This window comes from Sesamum indicum, linkage group LG1 (assembly GCF_026168435.1).
Source record: "Sesamum indicum cultivar Baizhima isolate 11 linkage group LG1, ASM2616843v1, whole genome shotgun sequence".
Taxonomy (NCBI): Eukaryota; Viridiplantae; Streptophyta; class Magnoliopsida; order Lamiales; family Pedaliaceae; genus Sesamum; species Sesamum indicum.
This window is the reverse complement of record NC_142657.1, coordinates 5,558,104-5,577,632: the sequence shown is the minus strand read 5'-3', so window position 1 is coordinate 5,577,632 and position 19,529 is coordinate 5,558,104. Positions and strand designations below refer to the sequence as shown.

The following is a 19,529-nucleotide window of genomic DNA, read 5'->3' as shown; positions in this document are numbered from 1 at the left end:
GAAACTGTGATGTGTGATTTCAAATGTGGCACTGGTTTAGGAAGTCCAGTTCAGAAGATTTGATGAACTATACAGTCTACACACTATAGCAGAACATGTCACATTCAGCGCTTGATATATTATTACCTAACAACTAAATAGATTAGAAACCACTTATAATTTGTCATATGATAGTGATGTAGAATTTATAACCCATGACACAATATCCCTTCCTAACTCTTGACTCACAACATTGTCTAAATCAAAAACCAATAAAAGAAAAGTGGCAAAATATCAAATTTGCTTTCATTGAGAGTCGAACTCAAGACCTCCCGCTTACTAAACGGGTGCTCTAACCAACTGAGCTATGAAAGCTCATGAAACACAGTTTCTTATGAAATAGCAGAAGACAAGAATCTGAGGACATTTTGTACAGGAATAAATATAGAAACAGTTGAATAAGAGAAAAGTTGAGATAAGAGCTTGGGATGCACATAACCTTCCATTACTAATTTCCCCTTAAACATTACTTTGTTTCACAAAGTTGAACCAAAAGACAATTACCAAAAATTGAACAAGAATAGAATCATCAACTTTATAAACAAAGCCATACACACAATCTCATTGTTCTATGAAAACATAACATTTGTTCCATTTAACAACATAGATTGATTGACGGTTGAGTTGATCCTATCATTCAATTTAGTAATATTTTATTATTCATACTAAAATAGAAAAATCAAATTCAACAGAACACAAATTAAATAAATTAAAAAAAATAGTAATTCTATTTCTTTAGTATTGCAAATTACAAAGATATTTATCTTGAAAAAGAAAAATAAAATTTCAACTAAATATCTTTGTTGTGCTGATCTTGATGGTGATTTCAGGTTTGTGGGATGCTGATCACTCGCATGAATCTGCCTCAATTTACAAATTCAAACTTTCTTCGAAGCTGCTCTCACTTTGAAGGTTCACTGTCAGCAATCCATTCTCAGAACTGTATGTGAAGTCCTCATCTTTCTTGTCTACCTTACAGCACCTTGGTCTTTTGCTTGAAAATGGCTCCAAACAAGCCATCTCTTCTTTCTTTTGATTCTTATACTATCCCCCCAAGGTACAATCCTCAATGGATCCTCCTGTCGTGCATTTTGATTAGTCCGAGCGGTGCAAACTCAACGTTTTCTTTGAATACCTGCAGAGCATATTGATAAGTATGGTCTCTGTTGGTCATGAACAAGAAGAGTGGTATGGAATGGAAGTTTGAGGATTTTTGCCTACTTTTATTGGGGAGACGGTATATATTCGCACTGCATTACGCCTAACGACACTTGAATGGTTTTGTTCTTCAGCACTCTGGAAAGGGATGCTGCAGCAGTATACAGTTTAAACATTAGAATCTGTGTCAGATAACTCGACATTGGAAAAAGAAGAGGTTGTAAGGAATGAAGTGAACCTGTGTTAAATGCATATACGGCACATTCTTCATCCTCAAGAAACTCGACATCAAGATTATTTTGCAAATGTTTAACCCAACACATTTGAGAAAAGACTATACTAACTGAATACAAATGGAGTATTTTGGTTGAATCACATACTTCATTAATCACATCAAAAACAATATTTTGATTCAGTAAGTTGAATCACACCATCATTATCATCAAATACAGAAAAGAAGAAAATCATCAACTTTATTAACAGAGTCTCATTGTTCTACAAAAAGATAACATTTGCTCCATTTACACAAAATACACTGACTGATCAGTTGAGTTGACTATATTGCTCATCAGCTTCCACAATACTCAACACATTCCTTCCGCTTGCAGTTTGACGAAGTGCTCTGCGACGAGGCTCCAGACATCTCACAACAGCGTCATAAAAGCTTTTGAAACCACATTCCTGAAATCACACAATTCAAACTTATAAGTTATTGCAACACAAGACTTAGGTGTTGTATATATCTAGAAACTTAGATACAAAGAATCAACCTTAGTCTTCTTTAATGCTGCTTGAATCACATAATTTCCAAACTTATTTCGAGCAAGTCGAAAAGCTGCTCCCGGACAGTTTACTATCTCTGCAGCCACTCTGATAATCCCATTATTCGAAGCTTCCATGCATTTCTCTACCACAAGGCTTCCTTCTTTTCTCACCGCCAGTCGTATAAATTGATTTTCTAGGCAATTGGTTATTTTATTTGTAATGTCCCCGTTTCTGAGGCTTAGGACATTTTGTACAACGTAGTTCCTAAAAACATTTAATTAGCCCCATCAAATATTTATCATTCATTATGAGTTAAACATGAAATATCCCAGAAAATGAAAACTATAATATGCACTTAATTCTTACCCGTATAGATCATACGAGAGCAAATCCGATACATCAGCTATGTGATTGAGAAGTCTAACTCTTTGATGTCCATCAATGTGGGCGATGCAGTCGTTCAATGATCTGCATCCCACTTCGTGTATGGCCAAATCTTGGAAATGCAATATTGCTTTTTCATAAAGCACCTGAAATTTCAAAACAAGAACAACTGATTCAAACCATTTAAACTGCAAAACTAGGAATCAAAGGTAGTACAAAATCAAGAATCTGAGAGATGGAATACCTCATTAGGCTGGGCTGGAAAGAGGGGCAGGCATTGCAGAATGACATCCCTGGCCGTAGGATGAGTCATTATATCCATGAATCTGGTGGACAGAACTCTTGTCATAGCCATGGCATGAGGCGACGACTTCTTCACCTTTTTGATGAGTTTGACGATTGAACTTGCTCTGTCCAAACCATACATGATCATTAGTTTTTGTATTTAACTAATAAGCACAACATACGTAGCTACAATTAGTAAAAGAATGTTTGGATTATAATTACCCTTGTTGGTGGAATGCTGCACGTAGAAAGTATTCGGCCTGGGACAGGACCCTAACAACGAGGGAATCTAACTGTTGGCCTTCGCACACATCAACGAGCATGCAGTAGATACAATGCAGCCGTCTATTCAACATCAGCGTGAAAATCGAGTGTAGCAGTATAGACACCAAACTCTCCTTCTGTTTTCTATCATCCCCTTTCATAATTTCTTCCAAGTGGTTTACGTCAAGAGGTCTGGCCTGCAGGAAGGGCGGCGGGCGAATAGGAATCCTCGGACCGTACTTCATTGGATATCGAAACTTGTGTAGCATCATAGGCCTAAACCTTGGATCAGCATATGGGACAGGGAGTAGCCTGCTTCTCAAGTGGTGGACCAAGTGATTAGATCTATGTTGATGATCCATGAGATTCTGATCATTAATCACGTCCTTCTCTCCTACAAGAAAACGATCAAGAAACTTAATAAATAATTCAAACTTTCTTTAATCATGCATATATGATTGTCGATCAACAAACACAAACAAGAAAACAGCCATACAACAGGAAGAAACTGTAAGAATTAAGAAAAGAAAATACCACGATCATGAATTAAGTTTCTGTGGATCAGACATCATTAATTTGAAAACAAATTGTGATATATTCCATAGTAAAAAATTAACTTACCTTCTGAAGTAGTCATGAAGGAGCGTGGACAACCCCAGATGCCGTCTTTAGTAGCAGAGTTGTCTTCACCCAAAACACACGGGACAAACTTCATCTTCTTGGATCTGGTAGTAGTAATGGGAACACCTTCTTCCTGTGTTTTAAACGAGAAGACGCTGAAAGTGTCAGAATCATCGTCTGACGATGGGGCGTCGCCGTTGTTGCTCTGAGAATCAGCAGTGGGTGCCAGGTGCCGGAAAGTGCCATCTTTTCCTGGTTGCAGACGTCCAATATACAGAATAACTTCTTCGTCTTCATGATCAGTATGGTTTAGGCGGGTTGGAGAAGTTGAAGAATCCATGCATGCAAGAATCAAGAAAGAAAGATGATGAAAAGAGTGGGAGCAGGAACAGTATAATTTGTAAAATTGTGGGATATTGGACTATTGGTAGTTACGATGTGGTCTTATATAGAATGTGTTGGTAGTTACGTTGTGGTCTGATATAGAATATGTTGGTAGTTATCAATTGGAATTCTATTCCAATTACCATCTGTTGTGTTGGTAGTTACAATTGTGTTCTATTCCAATTACCATATGGATTACTACTTTCCTTAATTAAGTCTGCAATTTTAATTTGAATTAAGTCTGCAATTGGGTTCTATTCCAATTGGTCTTATTATGATTATTTTTTTAATTTTTTAAGTTTGGATTAGTATTTACATCTTCTCCATATGCTGTTAATTTTAAATTTGACAGAGTCAGGTAAATTATTTTTTTTAAAATAATATTTTAAAATCGTTCCTAGTCAGGAAAATAATCACGTTAAAATAGAATTTGCCTTAATTATCTTTTAAAATATATTACTCATACAAAAAGTTTAGAGAAATTAGGAATACCAATCTTCTTTCATAAAATTCTGTTCTTATAACTATTTTTTTTTATTATAAAAAAGAATGTTCCAGTGAAGATATGAATGCCTCCTCACAATAGGAATAAATACTCGAAAAATTCTCACTTATTATATATTTAATCAAAACTTGTGCTTATTAGTTTTATCTTACAACCAATTTATTATAATAAAAATCAAAGTGCGTGAAAATACAATTTCAAAATAAATTTTTACGATTAATATTGAAATAAAACTTAATTAATTAGAAGTCATTCATTTTTAATTTTTCAAAAGCATTCAGTTGAATAAAGATTGACAATGTTTATTTAAGATTTAATTATATTTAATTATTCTTTCATATATATATATATATATATATATTAAGTTTTTGCACTTTATTTTAGTATTTTATATAGGGAAAAAAATTTGGTTTTTTAATCTTGTCTTTGATTTATTTTGATCCATTAAGTATTACCATTTATCAATGTATTACCATTTATCAATTTTTTACCATTAATTTGCAAAAGTATATAAGTTTTGTCCAATTTAGGATGTTTGCTTAATTTTCGACAATTTTTTCTTAAATTTGTTGTGTGGTCCCCAGAATTTCCATTTAGCCAATGAAACTGATTATGTGGCAGTGATATGGCATGAACTTCAGTGATTGAAAATTTTTGTTGCCCATGAGGTTCGAACCCTAGTCAACAAACACTAAATTTAAAATTTTCACCATTTATGTTATGACCAACTTGTATTTTCTTAGCTCAAATATGCAATGTAACCTATTGATAATATATTATAATGTATTAAATAGTATTAAACAACTAATATATTATGTTAATATAAATAATTGTGTCAAATATATAAATATTGGTGATATGGGTGTTTGGGTGCCAGCAAAAAATGACATGGGTGCTTGGGATAGCTTAGGCCCACAGATTAAACTAGGCAAGCCCACACAACATAAGGAGTCCAGGAAGAAGGAAGGAGACCCAGTGCATCCCGCAGCCTAGACCATAATTAAGGCCCAATAAGATGTTCGGTCCAAAAGGCGTATACATATGGCAGCCCACGCTCCAACGAGGCCCTAAGTTAACCTAGACGTTAACAACCACCTTGAATCACATCAGCTCAAGGAGGGCCAAGTGAGCAAGAAGGGATTCCCTGATGGGAAGGACTCCTGGCAGACGTGGGATCTCCCTCGGCGAAGGACAGTCCTAGCAAAACACATCCACCTACAAATAAGGAGGGTTCATCCCTTACCCAACAAACCTTCCAAATTTCTTCGAACAGATTAAGACCCCTGCAAATGGAGCACCCCCCCCCCCCCTTCCCCTCTAAAATCACAAGTTTAGTCCCTCTAGACGGGGACGGTTCTCCCACTCTCTAAGCAATTCTTTAAGCATTTTACAATCACACTATTACTTGTTCTTGTACTCTTTATCAATCTCATTTACTATATCTCAATTTCACTCGAATTTATTTTATCATGAATCAAATACTAATTTGGGTATCGGAGCGCTAATATTTTTTTTTGCAGGTCCTCTCCTCAGAGCCCTCATACGGTTTGGCCCAAATTCCGAATGATAATCCATTTTTATGAGACCCGTGCTGTTTTTGCATGCATCAAGTAGCATTAATACTAAGGCAATATTACAAAATTAATCCTGTAAGTAGAGGGGGTGGCAAAATTAATCTTGTAACTACTAAACTTGCAATTTTAGTTCTAAATATTTTAATTTAGTGGCAATTTTGATCCTTCAAGCCAAAATGACCAAAAATTAACCGAACAAATTAGGATTTAGGGTGCCACTTTCCAGTTGGTCTTAACTTAAACACGTGGTATCGTACGTTGCTGCTAATGGGTAATTTTGGCTGCAAAGGCCAAAATTGCCACTAAATTAAAATATACAGGGCTAAAATTGCCACTAAAGTAAAGCACGTAAGAGAAGTCAATCGATGATGAGGTTATGATGTGGATCGTGCCATTAACAGAAACTATTCGGAGGGATACGTGCGCCATGGGGAGGCAAACACAGGGGTGTTGGTCCACCTACGAAATGATTGCTGGTGGCGGAGATACGACGGAGAAACTAGTGGTGGGTGCGGCAAAAAAAGTGGTGAAAATGAAAATTGAGAGATCAGGACGGCTAGTGGACGAATATACATGGGCCCGGGTGCAATCAACTCGTCAGACGATTGGGAATTGATTGGTGGTGGTCTCAAGCAGTGGGTAAGTCGAACGGCTTCGAGTTTTGATGAGAGAGAAAATAAATCTAGGTTTTAGGGCAAGAATATAATTGGCAATTGGGGGCACATTTGAACTTCGATTAAAAAAACATGTTGTAGGATTGGAATCAATGTTTATTTTATTTTTTATTTTCCGACACAAGAATGTCGCGTTCGAGTCGTGTAACAATTCACTACCAAGTTTTGCAGATTATTTGTAAAATTGTATGCATTAATTTATTTTTTCAAAAACACTAACAAATTTATAATTTTCTGTATGACACAATAAAATAGAAGTTATTGCAAACAACCATTTAACTAAAATTTTTAGGATGAAATTACTAAAAATTGGATAGATGGTCATAATTATTTAACTACTTTGAATAAATAGAAATTTATATTGCATACCTTTTAAAATAAATAATTATGTATGTTTTTAAGTTAAATTTGGTTAACAATTCAGATGTAAGACATGCTTATTTTATATTTTATCTTGATATTTTTCATGTTGCATATTTAAATTTATGAGAAATTGAAAATATATGTTAAATAGATACGTGTTATATAGAAAGAGCTTTGATTTTAGCTCTTCGAACTTAGCTTTAGAAAGAGCTTTAGTTAATATATCACCCATCTGATTTTCAAAGCGACAGTACATGAGATTGACTTCTCTATTCTTTTTTTGCTTCTCTAATTGCATGAAACTTCATATTCATGTGTTTGGTTCTTCCACGTTGCCTAGGGTTCTTTGCAATAGCAATGGCTGACTTTGTCGTCAACCCAAATCACAGTAGCATCTTTTGGGCTTTGCCCCATATCTATCAACAGTTTCTACAACCAAATTGCTTGGTTTGCAGCTGCTGCAGCAGATCCTTATCCAAGTTTGTTTGAATTATTGTCGACCTTAAAAAATTGTGTTCGAGTTTGATTTGATTGATGATCTAATAAATAATTAAGTTGGAGTGAGTATTAGTTGATGAATCAAATATGAGTCGAGTTCGAAAAAATTCAATACTTTTAAGTATCTAATATGAATTAATCGAAACAAGTTCAAGTAGAGTTTGAAAGTCTAATCGAACAAAATTTTTTGTCCAAGTTTATCATGTTAAGTTTAACAATCAATCAAACGAGCTTTTACTATTGATTTCCATCGAGTATCAAATAGTTTAATATATTTTTCCGCCCTAAACCTACTTACGTTAGACAAAATTAATCATGATCGTTAATACCCCTTTTAAAATGATAAAAATAGCAACCCATCTCCCTGGGCTTTTAATAAGAAGTTTGATAACCTAAAAACATGGTTGTTTATATATATTCTTATCGAAATATTAATTTAACACCACAATCGAATATAAAACACAATTTCATTAATTAATCCAAGCATATTGTCATTTAACAAGAAAACCTATTAAAATGAAAACATAAACAAACAAGCAACTGTCTCCCTATTCATTATTTTCCTAATGACTTTTTGTTGGAACAAAATCATTTTATGTTATATATATATATATGTCTAAAGATTGATTATTTGATAGTAAATATGAAAAGTACGTCATTCAGTATTTATGTTTTTACATTAGTAAATAGGAGTATAACAGACATTATATGAGTTAAAAATCAATTGCCCATTACATTTTGATTTCGGCTTGAGAAGTGTAAAGAGAGGCAAATTGCCTAATTTTAATTTAAAAGTTCAGGAAGACGGGCTGCTCTTTCATTTTGTTGAGCTGGGGTTTCTGCCGATTATATTTTTATGCGAGAAAATTGTATTTAACGTAAAAATCCATACAATAATGATAACATAGTAAATAAACTAACAGTCGGTACAAACATGATGAGTGTGTAGCAAAAAAATAATATATATGTATTCGTTTAAAAAAAATATTAAGCACATACTTTTTTATTATATTCTGAAGAAATGAGCTCAAATTAATTAACAGTCGAAACACACTTGATATGTATCCATAATATATATATAATTTTATTATACTTGTGAATAAATAAGTATATTTAGGATACTTTTAGAAATAAATATTTTGTCATAAAAATTAATTACTATTAAGCGTCGCATCTTTAACAAATAGTATAGATAAATAAATTGCAATTAAAAGTCTATAACAAAATGACAAAATGGTACATGTATAGAAGGTAGAGGACTCACCTGGAGCTCTACTCCTGAAGAACTGCTGGAAGCTTTAATATTTATTTCCTTTGGGGTGCATTATTCTTTGTGTTGCCATTCTTGTGATTAGTTTTTTCTTTTACCTAAAATTATTTATTACTTCCAACTCATTATCAATGTTTTGAAAATCAAATCTGATCGAGATTGGATCTGATCAGTTGGACTGAATTAAAAATACTAACAAACTCTAATCATACTATATAAACCAGAGTGACTGATGCCTTTTTTGCTATAGAGAGGCAGCGGTAGCTGACTCTTTTCTGAACTAACAAAGATAGCAACCACTATCTCAATATAAAATAAATACAAGTACAAGAGTGTCCGGAGAAAAAGTTTGGGGGGAAAGGGAAAAAAGGAGAAGAAAAATCCAACTTGTCTTGAAATTTCTTTTACTTCGATCAAGTTTGGTCGAATTAAATTAATTGCAGAACAAGTGTGATTGGTCACTTTTTTTGAACTGTACACCAATCATACAGTAAGTGTATTGTACTAATAATATGATTGATTTATATTTTGCAAAGTTGAGTCCGAACTAAAATTTTCTCTTGTTTTGGCATCTTTTTCATTAGTTTGAGTTTTGCATTTCTTAAAAAATAATGATAAGTTGACCGATTTTCACGAGTACACATGGCAGTCCGATTTTGATGGTAATGATTTTAATATGAACCCCGACCCATTCAAGGACCGATTGCTGATCGAATCAGCCAGTTTAAATCTGGGTCTCCTAATGTTTTTTATTAATTAAGTACAATTTATGAATAATATTTCATCAGATCTAAAATAAATATTCTTTTAGAATGTTGAAAACAAAATTCTATTTTTAGATTTTAAAATTATATATAAATTATTTATTTCACATTAATACCACTCAACTATACCATTATAATATTAAATGAAACTCTTTAAAATATTTTATGACTTTTTGTTATGTCTAATTACAATGGTTAAAAGTAAAAAATAACGAGTTTAACAATGGTTGATAGCTATTAGCCGTTATTTTTGTAAACGAGGTCAAAATATTAGTTACAACTAAAAATCATGACAAATGATTTAGTCAGTAAAACCATGACAAAAGCTAATTAACTATAGTCAAAACCTTATTTTTCACAGTGATTTTTGGTTGATCATAATAAATAGTATCTATTAGCCTTAACTTTTAGGTTAATTACACTGAGACCTGCTTTGAAAATATAAAATTATGCTTTCTCCCAAAAGAGTTTCAAAATTACATTTACACTCCTCTGAAAAAAATTTATCGTTTATACCTGATGTTAGCAAAAAGAATTGCATAAAAGTTTTTAACTTTACCGCTCATTTAACACTCTGTCCTAATAATTTTATACTTATAAGAAAAAAATAAATTGATATTAACCCCACTCCACATATATATGTATATTACATTTATCTTTTTATAAGTATAAAAATATATATGAAAATATTAAATAACAGGCAAAATTAAAAATTTATGTAATTTCTTTTGTTAGTGTTAGTACTTTCGTCCTAACTCTAACAGAAGGACGTCATGTGAAAAGGAAAAATTTTTAGAGGAGGTGTAACTATAACTTCAAAACATTTTTGAGAAAAAGTGTAATATTACATTTTCAAAGGAAGTCTAAGTATAATTAACTCTATTTTTCAAAACTCTTCTTTTCTTATGACAATTGAAAACTTTTTACAAGTATAAAATACCTAAATGTGTCCAGAGTATGTTCAACATCATGTTTTTTTATTTTATTTTTTATTGGACATACGGATGCTGCGTTCGAGTCGTGTCAATGTCCACTGTTGTACATAACGGATAATCTACTAAAGGGGTGATTTCATACGCTTATTTTAAGTATTTACCAGCTTATTATTGAAAAGATTATTTTTGTTTTTACAGTTTATATTTTTGAACTACTTAAACTAAATTGGATTTAAGCCAGAAATGATAAACAATTCAGTACCAACTTGTGCAGATTGTTTGTCAAATTGTATGCATTAAATTATTTTTTCAAACACTCCATGTGACGTCCGTAGAATTTTTATGTAATTGGGAGACTAATTGGTAATTATTAGAAATCTAGATGTAATTAGTAAATAAATTATAGATTGAATTTGGAATATAATAACACTTGAATGGATTAAATTGGAGTTCGTTATAATATTTGGGGCAAATTATAGTAATTAAGAAAATGAAAAGGGTGTAATTGGTATTTTAAGAAAAGTTTAATTAAATATATAAAATAATAATAATAATATTATGTATATAATAATATAAAATATATATATATATATATATATATATATATAAAGTGAGAAGAGAGAGAGAGAGTTGTGAGTGTGAGGCGGTGGGCTTTTTGTTCTTTCTCATTATAAAATAAAACACATACACATTTTATACAAGCAAACACATATTCCAAAACACAAACAGTTAGAAATTTGCAATTTCTCGCGGAGAACGAACAGGTACAAAAATTTATATTTTAAATTATAATAATTTATATAATTATATTATTTATTTACTCCGCTTATTAAATAGAGTTTATATTGAGCGGTGAACTATTTAATCGGAGTATTTTATGATTTTGGCTATTTAAATTAGTGTCAAATTAAATATCACAATTGCTATAAAAATGATATAGTTGAGCAATTAAATTATTTGATTTGTTAGATTTAATTATCCTTATAGTTAATTTACACAATTCCATCGGAATGATTAATCAAATATGTAATTCTATGTATTATTACTTAATTAAATTATATAGCAACGGTAAATTGACAGGAAATTCATAGAAATACTTCGAAAGTTATATTTTAGAAATATTATGTTATTAATTAGGGAAAGGAGGTTTCAGTGGTAATATAATTTACGAATGTTATTAAAAATGATAGTTATAAATACATAAGGGGTTTGATTAAGTGAATTCTTATGAATTATTTGGTAAATTAAATATATTGATTATACGTATTATAATTTATTATAGGACGTGACGACAAGGTAGAGGGTTGAGCAGTCCCTCGTGAATCGAAGTATTTTGGGGATTTACGGTAAGTATAGCTAATTGGATTTATATATATATATGTGTGTGTGTTTAGTATTGTATATATTATATATATTGGTTTCTTGGATGCGATCATGGACTTGGCTTTATTATTATTATACGTGGCTTTCATATATTGATTGTTTACATAATTAGTTGTGGATTATTTGAATATTGGTGAAATTGTTACTATGTGATATGTAATGGTAATGTAGAGATATACGAGATATGATTATGTGATAATCATATAATTGATTGTTGATGAAATCAAATTGGGAGTTGTTGTTGAGGAAGTGATTATTATAAAGAAAAGAATGACGATTGTGAATGGAAATAAAAGATGATGCTTACCTAGTTGGAAACACAGTCAATGGTTTATGAAAATGTGATTGATATTGAGATATGAAAAATATGTGAATTAAGCTAGGTACCATGGCGCGTAGGGTACCGGGGTATTCCGGGGCAGCAAGGAATATCCTGTGCTTGTTAGCTACACACTGGGGTGGTATGGGGGTACCATGTTTGTTGTGATGTCCTGTGCTATATTGCTACACAGCTGGAGTAAAAGAGTGTGGGGATATCACACAACGGGTATCCTGTGCTGTATATGATATGATGATGGCCGGCGAAACTATTGACTGATGTATACCAATTAGAGTAAGTGGGGCCCTTAGCTAATAAACGATAATGTTGAATATTATGTCATAGATTGATTTATAATTGTGAGTAGGTATTACTGCTTATATTTGTTGTTGCTATTGATAATGACTGTTAGTCGATGTGACTGCATGTACGTGAAATTGTTGCCTGTGTATATATATAAACTGATCAGCTATACTTATTGAGTAGGCAGCCCATTCCTTGCCACGTACATTTCAGGAGATAGGTCACACTGACTAGCCACATTGACTTTGACTCGGTGCCGTCGTCTTCATTAGGTGGGTCAGCCGTGACTTCTGAAGCCAAAGTTTTTATTTTTGGGTTGTAAATATTTTGGTCTTTTGTTGGGATTTGTGTTTAAAAGTTGTGGTATGATTTTTCTTGAGGTTATGTACACGAGAACGTGTAGTGAGGGTAAATATTACTTTTGGTGGTATAGATTATCTTTTGTGACATATAATATTATATTGATAAATTAGAATTTATTTTACTGATTGAAATAGAATTACTTATAGAATGAATGTTGATTAAAGAAAGGATGAAATAGAAATGATTAGATGTAGCGAGTAAGGGGTGCTACACTCTAACAAACTTACAATTTTCCCTATAATACAATAGAATAAAAGTTATTGCAAATAACCCTTTAACTAAAAATTTTAGGATGAAATTACTAAAAATTGGATAGATGGTCATAATAATTTAACTACTTTGGATGAATAGAAATTAATATTTTGTACCTTTTAAAATAAATAATTATGTATATTTTTAAGTTAAATTTGGTTAACAATTCATATGTAAGACATGCTTATTCAATGTTTTATCTTGATATTTTTATGTTGCTTATTTAAAATTTATGAGAAATTGAAAATATATATTAAATATGTACGTATTTATATAGAACCATGTCTGATTTGGGTAGCAGATTGTCAGTTAACTCGCATTCCCAAAAAGGTTCAGGACATAAGAAAAGAGAGCAGATCGTTAGGCTTATTAGGGGTCCCCAACTACGATCCTCCAATGCCTAAGTCAGTGAAGCTATTCCAGATAGAGGAAACGATCTTAATGCGAACTTAAGCGAACTCAAAGCAATCTAATCTGGATTTTTAGTGCCACAAATGTACTAAACATGGGGTATTTATAATGTCTAGGTGGGTCCACTTGCCTGTCCAAAGATCCATTTGCATTATGCCACGTGTCGTCATCCTAGCTGACGTGACGCCACATGAATCGATGGCCTCCAGTAGCAGGTCTTTTAGGTCGAGTTGAAAGTCCCAACCCATGAAGGGGCATGGATCTTTGAGTTATACCTGTAAATAATGCCTGGTTTTAGGGCATTTTCATCATTTTTAATAGTAATTCTCTTAATACCCATCATTACTCCCCCACTTCTTCTTAGTGTGTGAAAACCACTAAGAGAAGTTGAACAATCATTCAACCTAAGCTCTTAGATCTATCTGTTATCCTTCTCATCCGACCGTCCATTTTGGTGTGCCTTTCCATATTCCACTGGCTATAAATACACTCTCCATTTGACTTGTTCTTACCCTTTTCTTGCGAATAGCTTTCTTGGTGCAACCTACTAATATTTTGCTCACCTATCTCCAGGTATGTTTCGCGATCTCCTTCCCCTATTTTATTGTCTTCTAATTCTAATTTGAGCTCGGGTCTAGCTCCAACTTCAATTCTTTTGGGTCGACCACGACCTCGCCCCAGCCCATCGCTCATAAAGGTCCTTCCATTGCTCCTCCAACTAGGGTAGAAAACAACCTAAAGATTGTAGATACGACCAACAATACCTTAGAACAATATGTAGCTATGATGTCTAGGGATCCACGGGCAGGTATTGTAAGTTCTTTAAACATGTCCCCCAATGCGATTAGGGAAAAAGAGGACAACTGGGCGAAAATACACAGTCAGTAGCACATGTGGCCTGACACGTGGGAAAAACAATGACGTAGCAACATTGTAATAAGTTGAGTTAAAAAAGAAAGTTGTTAAAACAAATGTAGTAAAAATTCACCCCCAAATCACAATTCGCCCAAATCGAAAGAACCCTAAAACTCCTTCTTTCAACTCCCACAAACAACTGATCGTCGATTGAGGAGGAAGAAACCCATTGAAGCAATGCCACTTCGGGATCCTGAGTTTAATGATTTTCCTCCACCTTCGTACGGTAAGTTTTCTATGTTTTCAAAAAATCTGATTTTTAGCGTTAAATCTATGGTTTTTTGTGGTCCCAAAAAATGAAAGTGGTCCATTGTGTTTTTATTCCAAAATCTCCAACACTATGGTCCCATTGTGTTGTTATTGTCATGAAAGCAACAATAATATGATTATAAGATTTAGCAGCAGACTAGAATTGAAGAATTTTTGTTATCTATGCGGACAACTTTCTCTGTGGATGCTCTTGTTGGGACCTAAATTTAAAGCTTTTTGCATTTACTTAATGCCCTTTTAAAAATCTCTACCCCTACGAGTCGATGATTATAAAAGGGTGATATAGGAAATACGTTTTGCTTGGTTCAAGAGCTTGAAGTTGACCAACATCAACTATTACAAATAAGGGATCTTTTAGCTTTAGGATAGAGCAACTTGGTGTCTTCAGTTTTGAAGTTCTATCATGTTGGAATTATATGTTGGTTGAATGGTCATCCTATTATGTATTTAACCTCTTTACCGTAATCCTATTAATATAGTTTCATCTTTTGAGAGAAGAGATTTAAATCTGGAAGGGGAAATAATGGAAACACCTTAGTGTGTCTCTTGAAGAATAACTAAGAATGTGAATGATATGCAAAATATGCTAAGAATGTGAAGAATAACACAGAAAAAGTGATTCATTATGTTTTCTTTTTTATTATGATTTTTTATGAATCTTTCTGAAATTATGTGTAAATGTATCCATTTTCTAAAATTATGTGTAAATGTGATTTTTTTTATGATTTTTTATGAATCTTTCTGTTTTGTATTTGTTTGTTTGTGTTCCTTTTTTTTTTCTTTAAGATGATAATGACACTATGTTAGCAACCATTACATTACATTTTTTGGGGAATGTAATGTACAAATTTGATTATGAGGATGTTAATGAAATGTCTATTTCAAAACTGAATGAAATGGCTAGTAAGGTGGGCTATTTTGGTAATAGGACATATTTCACAAAACTTGGAGGTGTGTATTACAAAGTAAATAATGATGATGTTCTGTTTGATGTGTATTGGTATTGCTCCTGAAAAAGAAATTGATATATATGTTGAACTTCATGGAAATGTTATGAGTAGTCAGGTTGGTGAATGTAATATACAACCTCAGGAGGGTGGGTTAACTGAAGAGGGTGAAAATTTGAAAGAATCTGAATCCTTTGAAGATAGTGACTATGATTTGAGAAATAATGAGATGAATGCACATTTCAGATAAGAGAATATAATTCCAATCACACTTGTGGAAGGGGCTATCGTGTTAAAAAATTAAAGGCAAAGTGGCTTGCAGAAAAGTACATTCAAAAATTCAGAAGTGGTCCAAAAGTCAGGGGATGCAAGAACAAATTTCAACTAACGAGATGACTAAAGCTAATGCATTTGAGGAGATCAAGTCAGTGGTAAGAAACTTCAGCACCCATTCATTCCATTTTAATTATACATCTTCTAATACTTGATATTGATTTTTTTTTAGGGCATGAAGGAACAAGTGCTTTCAAGTACTGCAGTCCATCATACAGGCCAACAAACTGCAGCTTCAGTAAGTAATTCTCAAGTAACTTCAAGAATTTTGTTTATCATTCACGTATTCGGTTTATTTCATTCTCCTTTTAGGTAATACCCAAACCATTCAAGCCACCTCGGTATAAATAAAAAGTTGCACAGAAACAACCATGAAGGCCATCATACAAGTCTTCCACATCCCAGCAACAAGATGCAGCTCAAAGCTCTAAGCCTCCTCCACTAACTCAACCAAGTCATCTGCAGCCACCAATCCTAAACGTTAATATTCGAGCTCCACCACGATGGATAGGGAGACAGGAGGTATTTTCAAAACAGCCTTTACAACTAGAGACCATATCTCTTCTGTCAACATGTACATTTTTGGAGAAGAATGGCAAGAAGTATTGTATATTATCACGATTGAACAATGTGTTATCACAATCGAAGGACAAGGTAGACAAGGACAAGAAAAAAGATGGGAGGAATTCACCTTTTGTTTACGAACTTTTTTATTTTGATTGAAATATTTTTTGTTTGTAATATCAAGATACTAGAGAAACTTGAGGAATCAGCTGTGATTGCATATGTTATAATTAGGGTATTTTGTGGGCAGGTTGTTGAAGAAATGTTGTAAATGGATGTTCATGTTCTTTCTGAAGACAGGCTATAAATTGTTGACAGGATGTTGTAAAGTGTTAATGTTAGTATGAAATAAATGTTTCTCATTAACATGTTGAAAATGGTACAGAAATGAATGTTTTCATTTTCATTATATTGATGAAAATTCCTTATATTATTGAAAAGGGTGCAAAAATGCTGTTGAAAATTCCTTATATTGTTGAAAAGGGTGCAGAAATGACTGAAAATTCATTTTTATTTTTATTCTATTACTAAATTAATTAACAACTGCAATTTTAGGCTTTTAGTTTCATTCTTAAAATTCATTAACAACATTCTTTAATAACATAACACATAATTCACAAAAGCTTCAAATTTGAGGCTTTCAATTTAATTATCAAAACCACAAAATGCCATTACAATTCCTCCATTTTATGTTTACACATATCTACAACATAATGTAAGCCCCTACAAATCTAGCAACCTGGAATGATTCATCAAACGATTCATCCAAAGACCACCATCTGATTACCCATTCAAAAACCGACCAACACAAATCATGATGTCACCAAGCAAATTTTAAGCCAAAATATATTCTTCTTCAGCAGTTTTGCTTCGATTTTCATTGCTTGAAGCTTGTGACGCGAATTGGGTATGACACACAAAGCTCTAGCACACATAGGTGGGTCATCCCATGTAAAAAATCGACGTCCTCCACTCTGCAATTGAACAAAAAATAAGCCAACATCTACAAAACTTAAACTTAAACTTCAGTTCTTACCTCATAATTTGTGCAAGAGTAAAACCTTCTTCCGGGATTTTCATTGGTCCAAGAGGTTCTCAATGGAGCCCTAATGCCACAAAATCAGTTTACCACAGTGGTGGAGTAATTGCCCGACGATAAAGAAGATATTTTCGCTGTTTTTCTTCACCTGCAACTTCATTTGCACCACCAAAAATAAGAGAGAGAGAGACAACTCTTACATAAGGTGAAAAAAGTAGGAAGAGGGGCTCTTTTTCCCGCTTAAAGCCACATCATTGGCCACGTCATTCGCCATGCAAGCTCCTACATATTTAAGTTGCGCACGTGGACATCGGAACCCTAATCCCCAAATCTCTTCGCCGCGTTTTTAGGCGATTTTGGTCGAAAGGACCAAAATTGCCAAAATTTCAATACTTACAGGACTAAAATTGCCAGTCTTGTACTTACGGTCCCAATTCGGCCACCCCCCCATACTTACAGGACCAATTTTGCAATTTTGCCTAAAATATTTATCATGGCTAAAAGCCATAACAAATATTTTTATCATAGCTCTTAGCTATAGCAAATAATTTTTTCATAATGAAAAAGCTAATTTTTGCATCAATTGCATCTATCTATGGTTAATAATAATTATTTACTATAATTTTTAATTATAATCATTAAAATTGTCGCTAATAATATTTTATTTTTAATGATGTTTCATGTTTTTCGTAAAAAAAAAAAAAAGAATACTTACAACAAAATATCTTAATTCATTTGTCACACAACCTCGTTTGCTTTTGTTTTCATCCTCAATTTTTATAGTTTAGTATTTTAAATTAATTTTTATTTTGTATTGGATTTTGTATGATGTATGAAAGTATTGTTTCAATTTATATTATTGTAAAAGAATTTTAATGTGAAAAGATGTGAACAAATGAAAACATGTTTGGAGAAGAATCTGTCATGAAAGTCTTTTTACAAAAATAGATGTAATATTATATTTGGATTACGATATTTAATGATTATTTTTTAAATAGACGTGATAATTTTTTTTTAAAGTTTTATCCTAAGCGACGTCACTCACTTATTGACCCACTATCATTGCCCAGATCCAAGCAGATAGGCGATGGTTAACGTCGTCGCCCAGGCTGGCGGCGACATGTGATGGCCGTCGGTGGTGGCCAACAATGAGATGGAGGGTATACATTGTGGTATACATATAGCATGCCTGCGCGCACTGCTGGTGCTGCATTATGATGGTTGCTGAAATCATTGGGTTTGCAAACAATGCAAAATTTTTCAGCTATGTGCAAGTAAGGGTTCTCCTGACTTTTACTGTTCATAGAAATTCTCTCCATTGTGTATTTCATTTTCATAAATAGTATTTCTAGTTTTGTTGATTTAGTTGTGGTATCGAGCTTTCATGTTATTAGTAGACGTTTTGGATAGCCGAAAGAAGAAAGAAAAGAAGAGAAGGAATGTTGGGGTTTTGGTGGTTGAGCCCTCATTTCTACTTTCTTAATCAATCTTCTCTCTCGTCATGGTTGGAGACAGGGGGCACTTGATGAAATAGTACTGCTTATTAAGTGTAACAAATAACAATTGACATATGTCATGTGATAAAATTTCATGTATCCTTGAGAAAATCTTTTTTCTTGCAATGCTTGTGCACCATGATAATCTTCTCATAATTAATATTTCTTCCTTCTAGCTGGTTCTTCAATATGAGAAAGGGAAATTAGTGGGAGAGAATTGAAGGTGTAGGCTTGAACAATTGAAACGGTTGCTAGCTAAACATTTAGTATTTAGCTGCAGCATGATTAACATTGTGCCTTAGTGGGTCCGTGTTTATTCATGTAGAACAATAAAACTTTGATCAATTATGACTTCTGATGTTCCCTTAGTTTATTGATACTTTATTGGTTCTTCTTTCTATTTATATAGATTTTCCTTTGCTTCTAGTATAATTACGGCTGTTAAGAATGC

At 32.9% G+C, this 19,529-nt stretch overlaps 1 non-coding gene across 1 annotated transcript; it reads right to left on the bottom strand.

Moving 5' to 3' along the window:
• Positions 1–280: 280 nt before the first annotated feature.
• Positions 281–354, bottom strand: TRNAT-AGU (transfer RNA threonine (anticodon AGU)). Its single transcript has one exon. It is a non-coding gene; the product is annotated as a tRNA-Thr (tRNA).
• Between the last annotated feature and the right edge of the window lie 19,175 nt (positions 355–19,529).